The sequence below is a fragment of the Lygodium microphyllum genome, chromosome 13 (genome assembly GCF_053477565.2).
Source record: "Lygodium microphyllum isolate KBCC chromosome 13, Lygodium_microphyllum_v1.1.10, whole genome shotgun sequence".
In the NCBI taxonomy this organism is placed as follows: domain Eukaryota; kingdom Viridiplantae; phylum Streptophyta; class Polypodiopsida; order Schizaeales; family Lygodiaceae; genus Lygodium; species Lygodium microphyllum.
In genome coordinates, this window is record NC_141147.1 from 39079730 (window position 1) to 39103908 (window position 24179).

Sequence of the window (24179 nt, forward strand, 5' to 3'; positions counted from 1 at the left end):
ATGATATGGCCTACTATGATTCTGCTCCTCTCCGAGAAGGATTAATGGCGTATAGACAGTTCATTTATGAGTTGGAAGATGATGCGTCACCTTCTGAGGTTGAACGCAGATATGAATAATACAAGAACGAACAGACAAAAACACTTATTTTGAGCAGAACAAACATGAAGATTGGTTGCGTGAGAAATACGATCCTTCTTGTTTAGAAGCAGTTCTACAAAGGTGGAACGAAGCATGCAAAGTGGCTGCTAGCGAGTTCATGGCAGAGTTGGGGTCTGGCTCTCTTGACACAAGCCCTAGTTTTGTTGGGAATAGTATGCAAGAAGGACATGCATCTGGTGAAGATACTGAAGAGACTCAAAGGAAGAGGAAGCAACTTTTATGGGGTCTCTTGGCTGGGAAGAGAATGTTGAAGGTAGGATGACGACGAAGAAGACGAACAGAAATGGTGGCTTCAATTGCTTAAGTTATGAAAAGCTTAAAGCTCCTAGCCCTCCTTGAAGATCTCCCATCAAATTCTATGAGAGTGTCTCTTGAGTTCAAGCTTTGAGCTCCTCGCCCCCTTCAAAGTTCTCTCCATCACTCACATTCCACCTTCTTCTCTTCTCTCTCACATCGAGATTACGACCTTGTCTTCTAATTGGCCAGTGATGTTTTGCTTTCTTTAAAGAGACATGGTGAATTTCTGTACAACGGCCTCATCATCTTTGCTACCCGTTTCTTGTTGACGACAGAAGTTGAGAGTGAATTCATGTATTAAGGAGATGTGAGCTGTGTTTTGTATGGCTACAAGCTTTTTATGGTAGAGCCCCTCAATACCAAGTGAGGGCTGGGATTGTAGTGCATCTTTAGAGCCCCTTCATGGGGCTACAATTGTAGTGCTTCTATTAATTTTTAGGGTTAATAAGTTTACCACTTTTTGTCTGAAAATGTTTTATGAGATCTTCACTCATAAGATTAAGGGACCAATAAAGTGGCACCCCCCAAACTTCAAAGCACACACACCCGAGTGAATAAACACACCCACACCTCCAATGGAGTGAGAATAGCACCCAAGTGAATAAACACATCCAACATCCCAATTGAGTGACAATCAAGTGAGAGACAATAGCAACTAACACTAGTAAGCACGCCTTTGTCAGAGCACATCATCAAGTGAATAATAGCAACTGAGACATGCAAGCAAGTACACATTTGCCAAGGTAATTGCCTTACTAGTAGATGTGAAATGGGTTGCTCTCTCCGTATACAACATCGACCGACAGGCAGCATACAAGCCCCACAGCTCTACTCTTCTGAGAGTACCCTCGCAGAACAAGCCAATGATTAGTATTCGACATTCTAAACTCCCCAGAGCTACCAGGGGAGCACTCCAAAAAGTAGGACACGTTGCGGTCTCTTGGCTAGGAAGAGAGCGCTGAAGGTAGTGAGCTGACAGACCGAATGGTGACAAAGAAGACGAACAGAAATGGTGGCTTGAATTGCTTAAGCTATGAAAAGCTTAAAGCTTTGATTTTCCATAAACGTATCAAGGAATAAGGAAAAGCTAAAGGTTAAAAAGCCTGTGTTTTTTTGAAAAACAAAAAGCATACCTAACATATGAAGGGATTGAAAAATCTATAAAAGGGAGGCCCTAGGAGAGCCTTATGGTGGGGTGGGGGGTCATCAAGTTCTATGGGAGTGGCTCTTGAGCTTGAGTTTTGTGCTCTTAGCCTTCCTTGAAGATCTCACATCAAATTCTATGAGAGTGTTTCTTGAGTTCGAGATTTGAGCTCCTTGCCCCTTTCAAAGTTCTCTCCATCAGTCACATTCCACCTTCTTCTCTTCTCTCTTTGCATTCGCCTTGTATCTAAACTTCTTCTTCTGGATAATTATTTTGCATTAAGTACTCTTCATCTTTTTTTTGCACCCATCTCACAAAGCGTTCCTACAGTGAGCGACTTTCACAAACTCCCACGCGTATTCCATGCAACATCTAGTGAACCCGACATGAAAGCGTCGCTTCTGATCATCGAGATGGGAGATCCGCCTTCAATATTGGCTACTTCTTCCTTTTCAACCCATGAGATAAAGACTTTGTTTCAAACTCTTTCTTCAATCATTTTGATGCAAAATCAACAGATGCAGTTATCTATACAGCAGCAGCAGTAATAGCAATTACATCGGCAGCAGTTGGATCAACAATGACTGTTGCATCAAGAACAGGAGCATACGCATGGTGCGACTAAGGCGATCGAGGTTGTGGTTAATGAACAAAAATTATTTTATGACCGGAATTTTTTAGCCTATATTAAAGCCATTGAAAGCCAGATGCGCTTCTTCAGAGTTTCGACCAACTGGAGCAACTATTTCTTACGGCTTGTCACACCTACTTTGCAGGTTAGAGTGACAAATTTGTTTATACATGACTCTAACTGAAATTATTTCAAGAAAGTGCTCCAAGATGAATATTTTCTAGATGATTATGGTATTTCTACAGGAAAGATATTCAAAGAGTGGGTTTATTAGCCCAACAAAGAACTTGTTGCTTTTGAATTGTTGCGGGAGTTTGAAGAGCGATACAACCAATTGGATGTACTAGAGCAAAGAGCTCTGAACTCAGAGAACGTGGAGCTATTCTTACAGGTGGCTAATCCTACACTTCAAGATGATTTGAGAGAGTTTCTAGAGGATTGTATGCAACCTATGGGATTGAAGACGAATTGGCAGGATGCTATCAATGCGGTTTCTACATTGATAAAGAGGCGGAGATGGAAGGCTTGCTTACAAAATGAGATGCAGTCACCACCAACAATGGCTTCTCCTACCACGATCATAATTTATATGCAGGGAATTTGACACAATGCCATGGCAAGTTTCCTGCCTTGTTCAATTTTGGGGACTTCAACTTTGACACTAGTGGCCTTGTTGCGGTATTCGGACCCTAGCCCCTCCCAATGGCATTACCTTCTTCCACAAAACCTTGGAGCACTACTGCGATGGCCACCTTGTTATTGATTTCATAACTCAGGAGTTTGGATTGCCTTATTTAAATGCATATTTGCAATCTGTGGGATCAGATTTTAAGACAGGGGCCTTCTAGGGTGGTGAGCTTCATCACCTGGACTGTCTGGGGGTTTAAATGAACCTCTCTCAACTGCACCATTTCTTGGTGGGGGACTTGGAAGTATTGATATTTGGTGCTTAGCACTTGTTGTAGAGGCCTTCCTCCAATGGAAGTGTTCTTGGAAGTAGTTCTACAACATGTATTCATCTTGAGAGCAGCTCAGGCAGCTTGTTATCACATGTTTCTATTGTGCCTATTCCTGTAGCTCTTGTGACATCCTTTGATATGGCTGAGGCTTTGACTCAGAATCCTCCTCAAATTTGGACACCTCATCAGTCAGCTATGGAATCCCAAAGATTGGAGGAGCTTGCCTTGAAGCAGTTCTAACAGTTGATTCCAGTTACTCCAACTCTACCTAAGACAATGAGTTTGGCGGACAAGAACAAATCCAAGTCTTTGCGGTGGCCAGTTAATTTAGGGGTAAAAATTCCCATCAGGTCTAGTCATTTGACAAGCTCTATTTAGATGAATTCTTCTCACCGACCTCTTATCCCTGGTAGACCAGATACTCCCAAAACTCCCCAAGGGAAGCTACTATTTCGAAAGTCTAATAAAGATGGTGTAATAGTTTCAGCAACCCCAAAAACTGTTCGGAGCAATGGTTCTCAAGATTGGACGAGAAAGAAGCATCAACTACAATAGGGATGAATGAGCACATAGTAGACATCAAGATACTGAGTGTGGAGGATATGATATGGCCTATTACAATTATGCTCCTCGTCGAGAAGGATTAATGACGTATAAACAGTTCATTTCTAAGTTGGAAGATGATGTGTCACCATCTGAGGTTGAACGCAAATGTGAAGATATAAGAACGAGTTCATCCCGACTCAGAAAAAAACTTATTTTGAGCAAAACAAACATGAAGACTGGTTGCATGAGAAATACGATCCTTTTTGTTTAGAAGCAATTATACAAAGGAGGAATGAAGCATACAAAGTGGCTGCTAGTGAGTTTATGGTAGAGTTGGAGTCTGGCTCTCTTGACACAAGCCCTATTGGAGGTAAAGGCACCTCCACCTATCCACCCATGTATTACTACACTAACAGTACCCATGCTTGCATACTACAAGCGATGGGTGCTCGTCATTGTCACTTTATTATTTATTATTTTAGTGACAAATGAATAAAGGGAAGGCCGGTCACACATTGTGACTATTGAAGTTCCCATTTTGTTTCTCTCTCTTTCTTGCTCTTGCTCTCTCGCCATAGCTCTTCCAAGCAAGCTTCGATCCTTCTCACCTTTCAATTGGTATATCAGAGCTTTCTTGCTTGACACTTACAGCTTTTGTGCCAATGGGAGCATCTTTGGATGCTTGACAAACATTGAGTAGGCGGCTTATGCTATTGAGCATTTTGGATACTTGAGACTAGGATCTTCACTTGGATATTACATGGTTGATATGCCGTGGTCCTCACAGATGTACTTGGGTTGATTTGGGTTTGCACTTTTTGAGCATACACCTATTTATGTCAAGTCTTGCCAGTGTTGTGTACACTTTGCCCTATTACACAGGGGGTGTGCCAGCTTACTGACGGATTCATTTAACATGCTTGGGTGTTTGCTCAATGCCTGTATGAATGTCACATGCTGATTTATGCATGCTTGATGCTGGTTATGCTTTGACAATCAGTGGTTGACTTGATGCATTCATTTTGCCTACAGTTTGCTCTCATTGTATACCTGGATGTAATTTATTACAACAAGCATTTATGTATGAACTGACATGAAATTTTCATGCTGAATCATCCTAATTTTATGTATTTTTTATGGTACTTGATGGAAAGCATCATTAGCTATCAGTTCCTAGTCATTTTGCCTTGGTATCGATGGTATTTTGACTGTTTACATTAGAAAATAGCAAGCGATTTTGAATCGTTTTCACTATTTTAGCTTGCAGTATGGCATCTTTTTCCACTGACAATGCTATCTTCAACATCACTAAGCTTGATGGTACAAATTATGCCTATTAGAAGAGCCAAGGTTGACAGGTATTGGTTCAAAAATCGCAGATAAAACCACTAAGGTTGTATGGAGAGTAGCTTAAAACCATGATTGATGACGAATGGATGGAGCTTAATGAGTTATGCAAGTCCACCCTCAACTTATCTCTCACTAAACATGTGCATTACAATGTGGTTGAGGAAGCACAGAGTGCTTGGCAGCTTTGGGATAAGATCAAGGACCTCTACGACAAGCAAAGTCCTACAAGTCAAATGTATTGGCTGAAACAGCTTATGGATCTCTGCATGAAAGAGAATGTGACCATGTCAGCTCATTTGAGCTAGTTCCATGCTATTCTTAAGAACTTGGTTTCGCGGGCATTGATTTCAAAGAGGATGTCACTCCGTTGTTCTTACTTGGAACTCTTAATGAGTCTTGGGATATATTCCCCACTACCTTATATGTTTCTGCCACTACTCTGAAGCTATCTAATGTTGAGAGCTCTCTTATGCAAGAAGAGATAAACCGTAAGAATCTGGATGCCTCTCGTGTGTCTCATGCTTTGACAGTTAGAGGCCGACGTTACGGAAATGCAAAGAATGATTTTGGTGATGGTCATGGATGGGATTCATAGAAATCTTAGCCCAAGTTGCGTGGCAAGTTGCGTAGTGTCTCGTGGGAGAAATGCAAATCTGACTTGTCAACATTGTGAAAAGAAAGGCCACAGTGTCATGAATTGTACAATGGAAGGCGCAAAGACAAGGGGAAAGAGAAAGTGCATGAAAAGACTTCTAGTTGCAGCATAGTACTTGCTAAATCAAGTGTTAAAATTGAAGAGATCAATGTTTTGCAGCCCGAGGATAGTGATGGGGATTATATCATTGCAGTAGCTTCATCTAGTACTTCGTAAATAACAAAGATACACTCTATATATGCACAATGTTGGCTCTTAGACTCAAGTGCATCCTTTCATGTGACACCTTGCCGATGGTGGTTCCATTCATACCATCCTATTTCGGGTTCTGTGCGCTTGGATGATGACAGGTCTCTTGACATTGTCAACATTGGTGATGTTAGGTTGCATTTTTCTTCTGACAGCAGTTTTGTTATGCACAATGTACGTCATGTACCTACATTGACACGCAGTCTCATGTCCACTGGACAGCTTGATGATGTAGGATATCATGTATCTTTTGGAGACTCTGCATAGATGATTGCTCGTGGCAAGCTTGTGCTTGCGAGAGGTGCCAAGGCTGGCAGCCTCTCCCCCTTAGTTGTTTTTGGATCTACAGTTGATCATGTTTTGTGTGTGGAGTCTTTACCTCATGTATCTCTTTGACATGCTCGTTTGGGGCATATGTCTATTAAAGGAATGAAAATGCTTTCCGGTTTGCAGTACTTACCACCCCTTGACTATTCTCGTTTTGATTCTTATGATCATCGTCTTTATGGCTGGCAGACTAGGTCTACGCATAAGAAGTCGGGTATGTCACGCATGAGTAAGCCCTTGGCTTTTGTACATTTTGATGTCTACGGACTCATGCCCTATCAGTTTTTGGGTGGTGTGAAGTATTTTGTTACCTTCATAGATGATTTTTCACGTAAGATATGGGCTTATCCCATAAAGCAGAAGTCTGATGTCTTGGCAAATTTTCAGAGATGGCTTGCTTTGGCAAAAAACTAGTCTAGACATAGGCTGAAATGCCTTAGGACAAATAATGGGGATGAATATATATCACGTGTCTTTGATAAGTTATGTGATGAGAGGGATATTAAGCATCAGTTTGACTGCCCCTTACACCCCTGCCCAGAATGGTATGGCTAAGCGGATGAATAGGACCATCCAGGAAAGGGTTTGCCTTATGCTTAGCCCAAAAGTGCAAATCACTTTTGGGCTAAGGCAGTTATGACTATTGTGCATATCATTAATAGATCGCCATGTAGTGCCACTGATTTCCAAGTTGCAAAGGAGGTATGGACAAGAAAGCCTCCCTCTTATGTGCATTTACATGTCTTTGGATGTGATGCATTTTTCCATGTGCCCAAGGACAAGTGTAACAAGCTGGATCCTAAGAGTGTTAAATGCATATTCCTTGGCTATGGAGATGCAAGAGAGATGGATTACCATCTATGGAATCCATAGGCGCAAAAAGTCATCCGCAGCCATGATGTAGTCTTTCATAAAGACAAGATGCATAGGCAGCCTGACAAAGCCATGGAGATACGTAGGGTTATATTTCAAGAGGAGCCATGAGCTCTCGTACAACCAACTGGGTAGCCTGCAACAATAGCATATGCTCATGGCCAAGGTGTTGGACAGAATGTTGGGTAGGCAACAGAGCCTACAGTGCGGCATTCTACTAGAGATAGATGCCCACCTGACCGATTTGAGCCTCTCACCTATGATGAGGCTATACACAAGGGTGATAGTCACTCTTGGGAGAGGGCTATGTAGTCTGAGATAGACTCCTTGCATAAGAATATGACTTGGGAGTTGGGTTTCCTTGCCTACTGGCAAGAAGTCTCTACCATGCAAGTGGGTGTATAAGCTGAAAAGTACCCCTGGAGACCCCAAACCAGCATACAAAGCTAGATTGGTAGCAAATAGTTTTAAGTAGGATCATTGTGTTGACTTTGATGAGGTCTTCTCTCCTATGGTCAAGATGACCACCCTATGCTTAGTCTTGGCTTTGGTTGCACAGCTTGACTTGGACTTGTACCAGATGGATGTCAAGACGGCTTTCTTACATGGGGACTTGCATGATGAGATTTGCACGGAGCAACCTAAGGGCTTTGCAAAGCCTGGCAGAGAGCACCTAGTGTGCAAGTTGAAGAAAAGTCTTTATGGCTTGAAGTAGGCACCTAGGGAATGGTACCATAAGTTTGATGATTTTATGCAATCACATGGATATAGTCATAGTGCTATGGACCCATGCTTGTACACGAAGAAAGCCCCTGATGGATCTTTGCTTATTTTGATACTCTATGTGGATGACATGCTATTAGCAGGGAAAGCTCATGATGAGCTAGATGCTCTTAAGGCTCAGCTCACAAAGAGCTTTGAGATGAAGGATCTAGGACAGGCCTCTCACATACTTGGTATGCGCATTAGACGCGATAGGCATTAGGGACTTCTCTACTTGTCATAGAGGGATTACATTCATAAAGTTCTTAAGCGCTTCTGCATGTAGGACGTAAAGCCTATTGGCTGTCAATTTCCTTCTTATGTGAAGGTATCAAAGGCCGATTATCTATAGACAGTAGACAGATGAGTAGCGGGCTAAGATGATTAAGATTCCCTATGCATATGCAGTTGGCAGTCTTATGTATGCCATGATAGCCACCTGTCCAGATATTGCTTTTGCAGTTGGTATTGTGACACGCTATATGGCTACACCTAGCAAGAAGCATTGGGATGTCGTGAAGGGTATCATGAGGTACCTGAAGGGCACTGTAGATATGTGCATATGCTATGGCATCCAGGATGTAGGAGTCCTAGGGTACATTGACTTTGATTATGCAGGGCATGCAGATAGTAGGAAGTCCACTTCTGACTATGTGCTCACCTATGCTAGAGGTACTGTCTCTTGGATGTCCAGGGTGCAGAAGTGTATGCCTCTTTCCACCACTAAGGTGGAGTATGTTCTAGTCATTGAGGCTTGCAAGGAGACCATATGGTTAGGCCATTTGGTTCATGACCTTGGTATTGATGCTACCTACACTGCATTCAGATTCTATGAGTGCTATTTAGTTAGCCAAGAATCTGGTCTTCCATGCGAAGACAAAACACATTGAGGTGAGGTATCACTTCATACATGGGGTCGTTGAAGACAAGTCTATTGACATTTTCAAGATCTCAACTAACCAGAATCTTGCAGATCTACTCACCAAAAGTCTCTCTACGGAGCATTTTGCCTTCCTTAAGAGATTGATGGACGTGGGATGAGATAACGTCTTTCCTCATCCTGTTGTACATGTGTACATGTTGTACTGTCTTTTCTTTTTCTTTTTCACTCCTCACTGGGACAAATTTGCCTTTAAGTGGGAGGTTGTTGAGATAAAGGTGCCTCCACCTAGCTATTCATGGATTACTACATTAACAGTACCCGTGCCTACACACTGCAGGCGGCAGGCGCCCATCACCATCACTTTATTCTTTATTCTTTTGGTGACAGATGAATAAAGGGAAGGTCGGTAACACCTTGTAAATGTTGGAGTTTCCATTCTCTCTCTCTCTCTCTCTCTCTCTCTCTCTCTCTCTCTCTCTCTCTCTCTCTCTCTCTCTCTCTCTCTCTCTTGCTCTTGCTTTCCCACCATAGCTCTTCCAAGCAAGCTTTGATCCTTCTCACCTTTCAAGACCTAGTTTTGTTGGGAATAGTATGCAAGAAGGACATGCATCTGGTGAAGATATTGAAGAGACTCAGAGGAAGCATAAGAAACTTTTATGTGGTCTCTTGACTGGGAAGAGAATGCTGAACGTAGTGAACTAACAGACAGATGACAACGAAGAAGACAAACAAAAATGGTGGCTTGAATTGCTTAACTATGAAAAGCTTAAAGCTTTGATTTTCCATAAACATAAAAAGGAATAAGGAAAAGCTAAAGGTATAAAAATCTTGCGTTTTTTTTTTAAACAAAAAGCATACCTAACATATGAAGGGATTGAAAAATCTATAAAAGGGAGGCACTAGGAGAGCCTTATGGTGGGGTGGGGGGGCCATCAAGTTCTATGGAAGTGGCTCTTGAGTTTGAGCTTTGTGCTTCTCACCCTCCTTGAAGATCTCACATCAAATTCTATGAGAGTGCCTCTTGAGTTTGAGCTTTGAGCTCCTCACCCCCTTCAAAGTTTTCTCCATCAATCACATTCCACCTTCTTCTCTTCTCTCTCAAATCGAGATCACGACCTTGTCTTCTGATTGGCAAGTGATCCTTTGCTTGCTGTGAGGATTCTACACAAGCAACTAATACCACAAAAAGAAGTCAAGTCCAATTCAAGTGAAGAGGGCGAGTTGAGTTCAAGTGAGGATGAAAGCAAGGCTACTACGAATGAAGAGGGGACCAAGTCTAATGCTAGATAAATGTGTGCTAGGTGCTTTGATATGGGGAGAAAAGGAAAGCTATTCAAAAATACCCCATATGCTACTAATATTGTAAAGGGCATGGGCAACAATGTTTGGCATCAGAGGAGCTTCCAATCCCTTCAACTTCATGTGGTGTGGGTAGTCAAGACTTGGGATTCTAATAGATAAGCTTGGCCACTATGGTCACATTAGCAAACTTTAGACCACCAAGTCAATTTGGGATTTCCAATTGCATCCTTGATACCAACAAGGTTCCATGGTCGCTCATTTCCATCCTTGTGTCCTTCTCCTTATTTCACTTTTTTAGGGTGTAATCTCTTTCTCACCCTCTGATGGCTACTCCTCCGATTATTTTTCTCAAATTTCATGGCGTTGTAATGCAAGATCAAAATGCTCATACCTAACTCACCCTCAAGGATAGGGAGAGGCTATAATAGGCCAACGGGCCTGAGTGTACTATCCTCGTTCTATTGGCATGGAACACATTTGGTCACAAAGTCCTTGACGTCCCTCCATAAGCCTTTCCAATGAAAGCTCTTGGCAATTCTGTCATATGTTTTGAAAACACCCAAGTGACCGGTAGTGGGGCAAGAATGCATTTCTTCCATGATCTTCTACGTGAAGGGGGAAGTGTGCGGGATGACAATCTTGCCATGGGACCAAATAAGGCCATGCTTGAGCTGATATTGGGAGTTTTCAGCCATAACCCCATGCTGTAATTTTTGAAATGTGTGGCTGAAATGATCATCTAACAAGTAAGCCTCTTGGAGCTCTTCAACCTAGTCACTGTGCAATTTTGAGATAGAGGACACTCTACATGCCCACATTTGAGAGAGAGAATCAGCCACAATATTATCCTTGACCCGCGTGTGTGAAATGTCAAAGTCATAGTTCTGTAAGGTTGCCACCCATCACCTTTGCTTAGGAGTCAAAGTAGACTGAGTCAAGAAGTATTGGAGGACTCGGTGATCGCTTTTGACTTGGAAGCGGCTGCCATACAAATAGTGGTTCCATTTCTTGATGGCATGGAGGATGGCCAACATCTCTTGGTCATATACATTCATTTACATCTCCTTCTCATCAAGCTTGCGGCTTTCAAATCCAATCACACCATGCTCTTGCAACAATACTGCACCAATACCCCGTCAATAAACAATTTGTCATCACAAGTTCCATCTTGAGCTCTTCATATGTCTTTTGATCATATCCTTTAACTCCCCTTGACCAAGAAGTCTTTTAAACATGTATCTTGACCATATCTTTAATCAATGAGTATGTTTTCACATTCGCCTTGTATCTAAACTTCTTCTTATGGATAATTATTTTGCATTGAGCACTCTTCATCTTTTTTTTGCTCCCATCTCACAAAGCATCCCTATGGTGAGCGATTTTCATGAACTCCCGTGCGTATTCCTTGCGACAATGGTTTGAAGTGTAACAAGATCTATGACCAAGATTTAACTCTAGTTACCCTATAATGGTGCTAGTAACAAAATCAAAGCTTGAAAATGACCTTGCCATTGGATCAAAGAAAGGCTCTCATACCATTGAAATGAACAATGTCTAACATGAATTAAAGTGACCAAGAAAATCAAGAGACCACATGTGAGTCAACTAGCCATAACCATGCCATAACTAAACTTTGTATTAAACTATAGCACAAGGTAGCCATAGCTAAATTGAATCAAGAGACCATGAGAATCATGATGAAAGACTATTGCAAGATATCCACCTCTTGCAATGGTGGGTATTGAGTATCCACCCTCAATGTTGGTGGGGAGATATAAAAACCTTAAGCTCTAAGAATAGAGAAGTTTACAAATGAATATGCAAAGATGTCTTACATTGGCACCCTCTTGCCTTTTATACCCTAGCCTAAAATAAGCTAATTATTCAAACTAAGGGTATGAAATTTATTTTATTACAATAAATGTACAAATAAGGGGTTTTAGAAATATATCTTGAATGCATGTGATATGTAGGTTTTATACATATTGATCCAACCCGATCCCAAATCAACCCACCCACCCCCCCATGATTTTTCTTTGGTTGGTCTTTTAAAACTCCATACGTTGATTCTCTTTTAATTTCATTGCATTCTCTTGAGAAATTATACATTTTATATCCAAAATTGTGGAATGTTGATAATATGGAGCACAAAAAACATGGTGAAGTTATATTATCAAATTCATACAATGTATTGTACAAAAACAAGACATGATGATTGTGCACAAAAAGTAAATACTCTCCCAGTGTGTTTAAGTATGTGAATGCACTTAGCAAATAGGATATATTGTACTTTTTACCCCGTGTCTTCACAATGACACTCACAAGTATTGTAATGCTATATTTTGAAATGTTTGACACAATCTCGTGTACCTTTGTGCTGTCTTAAAATCTTTGTGAAGTTAATGAAATCAATCCATATTTTGTTTGCTCATTAGTTGTACCTGGATTACTTACCTAGTTTGTTATATAGTCATGAAGCTCTCTCCAGCATTTACACACCATATGTAATTGCTTACTATGCTCAAATTTTTTTAACAAACCTTCAAGTTCTGGCCTCCCCTTTGGAACATATGGCCAATACCCAGCTTGTTTGGTTGTCCATCCCCGTCCAAACAATAGAAATATGGATTCTCCATTTGCACTAGTACAAAATCCATACATGTATCTCAATGCCTTCAAGTATGCACTCATATGACACTCCATTTCAAAAGAGCCAATGTTTTGTACAAAAACTTGCTCCCCTCCTTTGTTTTGTGCATCTATTACATTTGGAATGTGTGTGCAAAAATTCAATTCATTATTTACTTGTACACCACAATTCATTCTATGAATGGACATTATAATCAGATTTGAGCTAACTCAAACCCGTGATAATCTATAGCTATGCTCATAAGTGCAATTCAAAACTTTGCTTTATCTCTATAACATGCTCATTTGTCAGTCTTGAAGCATCATGCCATAACATGATCCTCTCTCATATATACGTACCCAAATGTCTTGTTTTTATAACCAAAATTAGCATTGTTGTGCACCATCACCATGTTTCTTTTACCAAAAGTATATGCCATCATAAACCAAAAGTATTTAAAACTAAAACCAGTAGTTGGACCTGCATAATGTATCTCTTCTTATATGTACCCAAATATTAATGTGCTTTCTTTCCTCATTTTGGATTTTGGAGCTTTGTCTTGGCCTCTATTTTTCCATGTGTATTTTCACTTCAAACAAACATGAATATCTTTCTTTATCATTTTCCAAGAAATGCTCTATGAATTCCACACTAGATTGAGATCTTGTTCAAATGAAAACACTCAAAAAACAAATGGGGCTATGTAAGAAGAACAACGAGTCAAAGAAAGTAAAGATAAGAGCTATGGACTATGAGAAAACCAAAGAAAAAAAAGAGGGAAAGCATGCTCTTTGGGAAAATATATGTTATCATAGAGAAGTGAAGATGGAGGCTGAAGGGAGAAAAAGGTAAATGTGAGAAGCTTTGAGAGCACATTTAAGCATTAAAATTTTTTGGGGCACACAAATCTATGACAATAGCCTCAAAATAACCTTAATACCCTCTCATTTTCTAAGAAGAGCAAGAAAACATGAAGTTCATGAGAAAAGAGGAAGATGACCTCTAAAGAACTATAATGCCCTCTAACACCCTAGAAATAGTGGGAAAGTATTTGTTGTGGCTCGAAAAACTACCCTTTTCTTAGGCTAGATAAAATTTAATTAAAGAATAAATCAAATCTTCATAAGAGCTATTTTGTTCCATTTTTTGCCCCAATCCCACAACACAATCAAGGATGAATGGTTTTGTTGAGTACTACAAGGACAATGGTAGCAAGCATAAATTCATAAAGGTCTATACAACCCAATAGAATGGCAAGAATGACACAATCGTAATATTGTGGAGATGGCTCTATATGTACTAAAGAAAAAAAGATTACCAAGTCCTTCTTTAGCTAAAGTAGACAACATGTGCACTAAAGTGTTGAAAGGAAAAACACATGAGGTGTCCTACTCTCATAAAGCTTCCCATGTTGCACACTTTAGAAAACTTATCTATATGAGTGTCATACTCATGTTCCATATAAGAAAAGGACCAAGTTAATAGCCAAGTGCAAGAAGTGTATCTTTCTCGAACACATCCAAGACTCTAAAGCTTATGAAGCATATGATTGTACAACTAAGCAAACTAGTACTGCCCACATCATGGTTTTCGAGGAATTGCCACAAGTAATAGAGGAGAAGGCATCATTGGAAGTAAAGAAGCTGTTGATATACCTTAGAAAACTTAGCTTATAGCCATATTTGGTGATAAGGGGTAATTTTTGCATGAGTAATAACCAAATTTCTACATTTTTTACTTATTTTATAGGAAAATCTGTGAAATGTTTCCCATAGCAAAAAATACACAGGGGTCCTCCAGAACAAGGCAATTGAAGCATCTCATAAGTTTTCACAAAGCTATAAGTAAATCAAATTCAAAAGGTACAATGTGCGATTAGAGTTTGATATTTTGACCCATTTGAAGTATTAAACCTAACTAGCTCCACAAGGCTAGTCATATCTAGAAGGATTTGATTTTCATGAAACCTTTACACCTACAACAAGGGTGCCTACTATAGTAGCCTTTGATATTCATGAGAAGGGGCAAGTGTTTTAGATGGATGTCAAATCTTCATTCTCAATTAGATACTTTAAGGAAGAGGTATATGTGTTGCAACTGCCATGTTTTCACATGCCCAATCACAAGAAAATGAGGCTTACAAGCTTAAGAATGCATTGTATGGGTGGAATCATGTGGAAAGGGTGTGGTACCAATGGATAGATGATTTTTTCAAAAGAATATGTAAAGGTTCTTCTAACTTGCATATGTTTAGGTAGGATAACATGTGGTAATAGTTTTGTATGTAGATTCCTTGATTATCATAAGAGATGGGCAAGAGGTCATGAACATATACTACAAAAGATGATGGAGGTGCTAATTTCCAAGCTCAAGAAAAAAAATACAAAACTACTGTTAGGAGATGGTTTGCCACTCATAAACATCTCTTAATAGCAAAATCGCATGGGCAATGGTATATTTCTTTGCAACATGATTTAGATATTTGATTGGAATCTTAAGGATGTTCAAGCGTGGTTGTGTTTAATCCCATCTCTCCTACTCTAATATGGATTACCTTCTTAGTCATATTTTCTCTCCTAGAAGATATTGGTGGTTATGTTTAATCCCATCTCCCCTAGTCTAACTGGATTAACCTTCTTAGTCATATTTTCTCTCCTGTTAAATATTGGTGGCTGTGTTTAATCCCATCTCTCATGGTCTAATATGGGTTATCTTTCTTAGTCATCTTTTCTCCCAATAGTAGCTCTTGTATTATGGTAGGAAAGAGTCTAGGGATTTGCTCATAAAGTCATCAAGGTTTTTTCTGGAACCACAAATATCTATCTCAAGGCTTTGACTTGATGATAGACCATGGTTAACACAAAGGTTCTAGCCTTAATATCTTAAAAGATGGAGTAGGGGCATATGAGGTTTTGATTGCTTGATTTCTTATGTTAATCAATAGCTTATTGGACCCCAAATAAAACCTAGACATCTATAGATTACTATAAGCATAATCTTTGACTGTCTCACATTACACCATGATATAGTTTAGGATATAGCTTGGCCATCAAAGAGTAGAAAAATATTCAAGCACAAGTAGGTCTTGGAACTTTACATTTCACATGTTTCTTAACATCCATAAGTGAGAGACTTTAGCATTTGTGCTAGCATGAGCACATGCTAGTATTGATGCTACTATTGTGGTCTCTAAAAGAGTTGACCTAAGCTCATTATTGACTTATCCTTATCAATGAAAAGGCCTTGAAGGATATAGAGAGATGTAGTTGGTAAATATATAACTCTTGCTCTAGATGGTTGTTCACATAGAATCCAAAAGCTTAGCTAAGAGCTAGACATGGATCAATAGCACAAAGAACATTAGTTCCAATAGACAAGGGCAAAGAATCATACAAAGTACAAGAGTTAGAAGCAAGAATGGCATCCATATTAGCAAGAAACTATGCTAGTATTGATGTTGCTATGGTAGTTTGCAAGAGTTGATCCAAGCTCTCTATTGACATGGTATTCATAAGAAGGGCCTATTGGAGCTAGAGAAGGAGATGTGGTGGATAATTATATAACTCTTGCTTCAACTTATGGTTGATTTTAGGCATGGCTAGTAGCTAGAAGTTGAGAAGCAATAGAAGGAACACTAATCTTGACATCAAATAAGGGCCAAGATTCATGCATACTACAAGAACTAGAAGGAAGAATAGCATCAATACTACCATGCCTATTTACTAGTCCTAATGATATTATTGTGATTTGAAAGAGTTGATCCAAGCTTGCTACTAACATGTCATTCATGTGAAGGTTCTATTGGAATTAAAGAACAAGGCCTTTCTCCAAGCTAGCTCTCGATGTAGAAGATGATGCCATGGCTAGTAGCTAGAAGCCAAGAAATAACAAAAGGAGCATTGGTTGTAGTAGATAAGGTCTAAGAATAGGACATACTACAAGAAGATACAAAAGAAGATGAAGAGTTGGAGGAGAAGGAGGTAATTTATGCCAACCATTGAATTTGATCCCATAATATCATGCTTTCTTAAACTTTTGAGTTAATATTATTATATACCATTAGAAGTGCGTTAAGAGGCTAGGTCTAATTAAGATGCTTGATATAATGATACACTAGTTATGGTTATTGAAGATGTCATGGTTATCTTGAAATAGATATTGAAGGTATAATTCATTGAGGAATATCATGAGGTGGTATTATTGTCCTACTATCAAGAATGGTCAAGCATCTCTAATATACTTCATCACAATTAGCATAGCATACAAGGGTTGTATATGTATGTATGCATCATAAGTGTTGTTACGCGAGCGGTGATTGAGAGCAAGCCTCACTCACAACCCAATAACGAGATGTTAAAGAGTGCCAGTTGGGATAATTGACTTTGTCGAATGCACAATTTAATTTGAAAAATTTAGATATTCGATAAAACACCACAAAACAATGCCTCTTATAGCTCACAAAAAATTTAAAACCCGTATGCGGGTAGAGCATCACACAACCACACAATGGAAATACCAATAATTCAAAAACAAACCAAGAGAAATATATTCTCGTACCTTAACAACCTTGAGCCGATACTCGGCACTTTGACATCTAAAGGCTCCAACTTTCAAATTAGCATGACAAGAGCTCACTCTAGCATGTGACCCTCCACTCTCCTCTCTCACAAAATACAGTTGTAATCAAGGGGGAAGGCCCTTAACTCTTCAATCTCCTCTCCTTATATAGTTTTCTATCCACACTCACATACATTAGGCTTTTTGCTTTCAGCTTTTGGCTTTTGCTTTTCACTATTTTCGTTTTTTCTGCTTTATGCCTGTTTACAACTTGTTTAGATCATAACTTCGTCATCTGAACTCCGAATATAGTTGTTGGGGTACTCAAAACGATCAAAACACATCTGTCGACAAGCTAACACGGGCAAAATTATGAAAATCTGTCAAAATTGGGCAAAAATACCGATTTTCGTAAATCGCATCATTTTTTCTCCATCTTTTATCTTGGACGACTTATTCCCTTTCTTGGCATATTGTTCTTGTAATTGCACATACTTTCAGCACACATGTAATCTTTTTCTTCAAGAAATACTCGCTGATGATGTAAAACGTACGACCTTTTCCTTGGATCCTTGAGTCTTCAAAATATTCTCCGGATATGAACCTGTTTTTTATGCAGTGTGCCCTAGCAGGAATATGCTATGAAAGAGAACTCCGTACCCAATCATTCATGATTTGAAAAAATATGCAATGTTGGACTCGTGATATGCAACCAATCAATCGATGCTACACATAAAAATTATAAATGCATTGAAGAAATGTGCCTAGCCTATCTACATGTGCTCGTGCATTATGCAAAATGCAAACAAAATTCCTTATTAATTTAAAATTCCTTATCCTCACCTCTCAACTCTCATTAAAAAGATATGATATACTCCACTCCACCCATCCAAAATCTCACAATCACTCTAGAAAATGATGGTCCTCAAGATGTTGACCAGATAAGAATAACCTATCTCACAATTTGGTGGCGTCCTTCACGACCCTCTAACTCACCCAACCTCCTTACACACTCAACCAGAGGTTCCTAACTTTGTGATGAGCATCCCAAATAGTGCGTGCAAGAAATATGCGTGCTCAATGACAGGTGCTCTCTCATGTCTGCGTGCATCTAAAATTTACTGCATATAGTTGCAGCAGACCTCATGCCGTGCTAGTGCTCAATGATGGTGCAAAGCGTGCATAATCCCAACCAATGCATGGAAATATTTGATAAGAACAGGAGACGACCCCCGAGTGCAGTGCATCAACAAGTGCAACGTGAAGTGCTCGTGAACCCATAGTCCCCGTGATGTGCAAAAGTCTCAACAAGAAAACATACCTAGCTCCTTAATGTTCAGTAGCTATTGACAAACACAAGCTTCATCTTGTTTTAAAAAATACCAAGTTCGACCAAGGCTATCAAGTTTCACACTCAACAAAATGACAGAAGCAAATCCTAGGCTAAAAAAACACAATAAATCCAACTACGAAATAACAAAACAAACTATCACACAAACAACTAAGCTAGCAAAAATCAAACCTAGCTATAGTTTGACTAGGGCTTTTCAATTCTCAGAAAAACACTTGACAGTGTGTGTATGTGTGTCTGTGTGTGTAGGTAAGAAGAGAGAGAGAGATCATGTATATGCTTAATAAGAGAGAGTCTGTGTGTGTCTAATAAAATAACACATTCTAATTCTCACTTAAATATATCTACACGGGGATTCTTTCTATATGCTCCTCCTTGCACTTCTACACCATCTACTTAATGATAATGGATTTTGTAGTTAGATATTGGAGGATGTTATGATCAACCAATACTCAAAATCTAGGATGGTAATGAATAGGTTGTTGTTGCATACACTTAGGTACCACTTTGGATTTCTAAGGAGAGGCTATCAATTACATAAATTACCCTAACTATCTAGGGTTGCAAGGATATAATGGAAGCAACCAGCTTACGAATAAGGCTTAGCAGAGGATCAAGGATACAAATGACCATGGAAGATGCCAACTTGCAAGTAGTTAAACTTTATTTAAATACATGTTGATGGTGATCATAGTTTGTTATTTTAAAGGCTTCTTAAGGAATTTTTTAAAATGCATGTTGCTAGTGATTATTCTTTGCTATTTTACTCATTTATGGATGGTTATAGAGAGAGAGAGAGAGAGAGAGAGAGAGAGAGAGGTGAGAGTATGTATATGTGGCCTTGAAAGTAACATCTAGGACATTTCTTATTTGCACTTAAAAGTAGGCATTTGAAAGTGCTTCAAATCCTTTAAAAATATTAATAATTAAACCCGATACAAATATGTCTAGTAGTATTAGATATGCCAAAATAGTTGTTCTTCTATTTAATGAAATTCACAAGACCATTGCAAGCTCTTAGTCTATGCTAGATGGCTCTAAACCACACACACACATTCTCTCTCTCTCTCTCTCTCTCTCTCTCTCTCTCTCTCTCTCTCTCTCTCTCTCTCTCTCTCTCTCTCTCTCTCTCTCTCATGTCTATGTGTAGCAACTTCCCGACTTGGGTAGCCCCCCTGGTTGTTGACATGACTAACACTGACTGTCAAGTTGACTTTGGAAAAAATAGCACCACCTATCTCATGCCACACTTCCCTACCTTTTGCTCTCCTCCTTGCCACCTCCCTACTTTTCCACCCTATCTCACACCACTTGCCTCATGCCACTTGCTTTCTTGCCATCTGTCAGCCACAACTCTATATCCCTACCTATCCTGCCATCGACTTGTCTTTGTCCCACCATCCCTTGTGTGCTACCAGCCAACTCCCCTTCTCTATCCTATAGCCAACTAATAGCAACATGCTAAATCTGACAATGAATTGCCCTAAATTGAGTCCTTCCTTCAAGCTTGGGTTGAAAATTGAAGTCCAAGATGAAGAAATCAAATCATTAAAGCAACATCTATTTGAAATAAAAATTTTCATATCGGAGGAGGGAGAAATCCACCAAAAAATGCTTGAGAAGATCATCCAAATTAAGGAGGAGATGCACAAACTCCAAAAAAAAATGATAGGAGATGACTGAATTTGTCTCTTAGGCTAAGATGCTTAAGAAGATGAAAAAACAAGTAGAGGAAGCAGAATAGTGGATCCAAGTAGCCAAGAAAGGAAAACAACTACAATCTAGCACACGCATCACCTACAACCATTATCAATGACACATTGGAGAAGGAGTATACAAAAATGAGAGCATTGCAGAAAGGCACTAAAGGGGAGAGCTCAAAGGAGTGCGCTCTCTCCCTAATCCACCAAAGCCTTGCCTAGAGACCACCACCTTTTTTTACAGAGAGTAGAGTTTGTGAGGCTATTGAGTTAAGTAGAGCAGAGGTAAGGCATAGGACCATGATGGATTAGTAGTTGAGCACATGATCCATGCTAGTGATTTGGTCGCAAAGTTCCTAGCTTACATGTTTAATAAAGCCATGTGTGAAGACCTCCTTAAGAGCTGGAGCACAAACACCATTGTACCTATCCTCAAATTAGGATCCCACTCTAGCTAGTAACTATTGAACTATTATGCACATTAGCTAAGTATATGTTTCCATCCTTGAGCCAGAGTTGAGCATATGGGCAAAGATGTGGGGCCTCAAAGCATATGTATAGGATGGTATTAGGAGAGGCTACCCTACATTGGATCACATCCTCACACTCAAAGCGATTATTGAGGAGGTAGGGCTCATGGTCAACAGATCTATTGTTGCTTTCTAGATTTCTACAAAGCCTTTAACACAATATCTAGAGACAAATTGATACACAGACTACATGCTATGGAAGTTTCTAAGGAGCTTAGTTGGGGGATTCTGCCATTGTATGAGAGGGTCATTGGTAGAACATAGACACCAAAGCATTTTTTGACTCTTATCTATTCCACTATTGGGGATGAAGCAAGGATGCCCCCTCTCTTTGACTCTATATTGGCCTATAAATTGATGGAATTGCTAACTACATATCCCAGGGAGGGGATTGAGGAGCTCCGCTAGCTAGCACTTGGATACCTCTCTCGTATATGCAAATGATATTGTATTAATAGATTATTCATCATAGGGACTACAAAGACATCTAGATGCACTACACTCTTATGCATTAGATATTGGGATCTCAATGGACCTTGGTAAAACTAAGGTGATGGTGTTTAACACTACACCACAGTGGGGGCTCAAGATCAACACTTAAACTCGCATATGGACTAGAGGAGTTGAAGCATATGGATTCATATATTTGGGAGTGCTATTCACAAGTCCCACTTTCTCTATGAGGGAGGTAGTAGATACCAAACTAACCTGAGGATATGCGACACTAAGAGCTTTGGAGACAATGTGCTCATAGGTGCAGTTTCAAGAACCTCACACCAAGATGTGGCTCTTTGATACATCGATCACATCCACATTGCTTTATAGAGTACAAGTATGAAGTCCCAATTTGGATCACGAGAGCTAACTAAGTCACCTCAGTACCATATGAGATTATCAGAGCTAAGCTAGCACCACACATGTTGTATTGGAGACCCTCACCCAATTAGTCATAATATATATGTTTGGTTGGACCTTGAGTCTTGTTGACAGCTCATTAGTAGGGAGGTTAATGCTTCATATTGGTATGCACAAATGTCAATTCAATTTGAGTTACATGGCTTTAACATGGATAGGATACCCCCTTCCAATACTCCCTTGATACACCATCACTTACCTTGAGTTGCTCAAAGATTGGCAAGGCTATCATTATGGATCTTACCCAACTAGATGTTAGGACATGGTTGGCACTTGCGTAGGAGGTAGGGATAAAGATGGCCTTCTATAGAGGGCATTTTCTCCACACTGTAGATGATGGATTTATTGTCCACCCGAGATACATGTGCACACACCTTTCACATGGGATTAGCTATGCTATTGGTCAAATGTATACCTCTTCACACCAATTAGTGATTAAGATAGGTAGATACAAATCCATACCACCAGAAGAGTGCATATGCTAGATATGTTAGCTAGATCCAAAGATAGAGGAGCACTATATTTGCCTATGCCTAGCATACTATGAGATTTGAGGCCATTTCCATTGTCTATTTAGAGTCGAATTTAGGCAACTATCTAGAGTCATGGAGTTCCCTGACCAACAATGCCTTGGTCTCTTCTTCCTAGAGATACAACAGCTTTCGGACTCGCTTATTCTCAAGAGTACACAACTCTAGGACACCGAGATCTCACCCAAATGTAGATTACAAATCACTTTGTAAGAGAGATCCTAGGAGGTTTCAACATAGCCACAACCTCACTTGCCTACACATACATGGGGGGGAGTGATTGATCAAGCCATCCAACTTGGTCAATCTAGATATCATAGACCGAAAATAAGTGTCAATGACACTTCCATAAACAAACATAAGAGATTATTCTCAGGGCTAGAGCCAAGCCCTCTACATCTCCATGAAATTGTATCAACTAGAATTATTATCCCTTATTTATAGCTTTTAGCCTCCTTGTATTGTTTATTACATTTTCATTTATTGTTCTTAGACAACTATACCATCATACAAATGATTGTAACTCATGGTCTCATAAGTCATTTTGGCATTTTTCTCTCTATGTCTCTCTCTTTACAAGCTCATGTACGTTTAGGCATGCTTTCCTCCTCATGTACGTTTAGGCATGCTTTCCTCCTCTCTTCAAGCTTATTCTCTAAGACCTTCTATCTAAGTCTTGAAGCTCCAAATCCCCCTCTGTGTGTGTGTGTGTGTGTGTGTGTGCACGCATAAATACAAGTGATACATGTGAGAAAAGCATGTGGAAGCATTGCAAGTGACACATGCATGCATGCACACACACTCGCTCGCTCATTCACTCGCTCACTCTGATATAGTATTGGGAAATGGTCTCTTGACTCCTTTTCTATGCCATCCTTGAGGTATGTCAATTGACTTGTATGTGCACAGCTAATATTTTGTGAAAATCGATGCAAGAAGTGTCATGTTTCAATGACAAGCTCTAATAATGATGTGTATTATGTTCTTAGTATGGCAATCCCTTGAAAGTATCAATGCTGGTAACAATGGAGCATAGTGAAGAATCTATATCAGCTCTCCATCATTGAATAGAGAGGCTAAAATTTAGTGTAGAAAAACAAATATGGAATATTGGACTTCTTGGAGGCAAAAGCAACAAGTGAAAATGGCAACTCTAAGTTTGTGGCAAAAGAATCACTAGATGTTCAAATGTAAAATACCCAATCCACCTTCTTGAGTAGCCTCTAGTAATTGTTTTGTTTTGTTTGTACCACTCTTTATTGGTATTGCAACTTGTTTTACTATTTTGCACCACTTGCTAGTCATGCTGCAATTCTAAAAAGTTTTGAAACATTTACTATAGTAGTCTCTAGCAATTCCAAATGTACTTTTTCTTTAGTTTTTATGTACATTTTTGAAGCAATGATGTTGGTGAATGGTGAAAGTGAGGGGCAAAGCATTAACACAAGCATACCACAAGTTGCCAAGGTGGAATCCACAAAAGAAACTTATATATAAGTAAACATTACTTAGAAATGCCAAGAAGCTAGTGGTCTATTCCATCCATTTGAGTAATATAAACAAGATGGACAAAGAACCCATATTGCTTAAATTATCAAAGACTTGGTCTATTAGTTTTGGATGGATGAGACAAGGGTGTTCCCCAACAATAAATATTGCTAGATGTTCATATATGTAAAACATCCAATCCACCTTTTAGAGAAGCTTGAGGCAATTGATCTTTTTTTACATATCACTTTTTATTGGTGCTATGATTTGTTTTGATGTTTTTCATCACATTGCTAGTCATACTACAATACTAAAAAGTGGTGCAACATTTACTATACA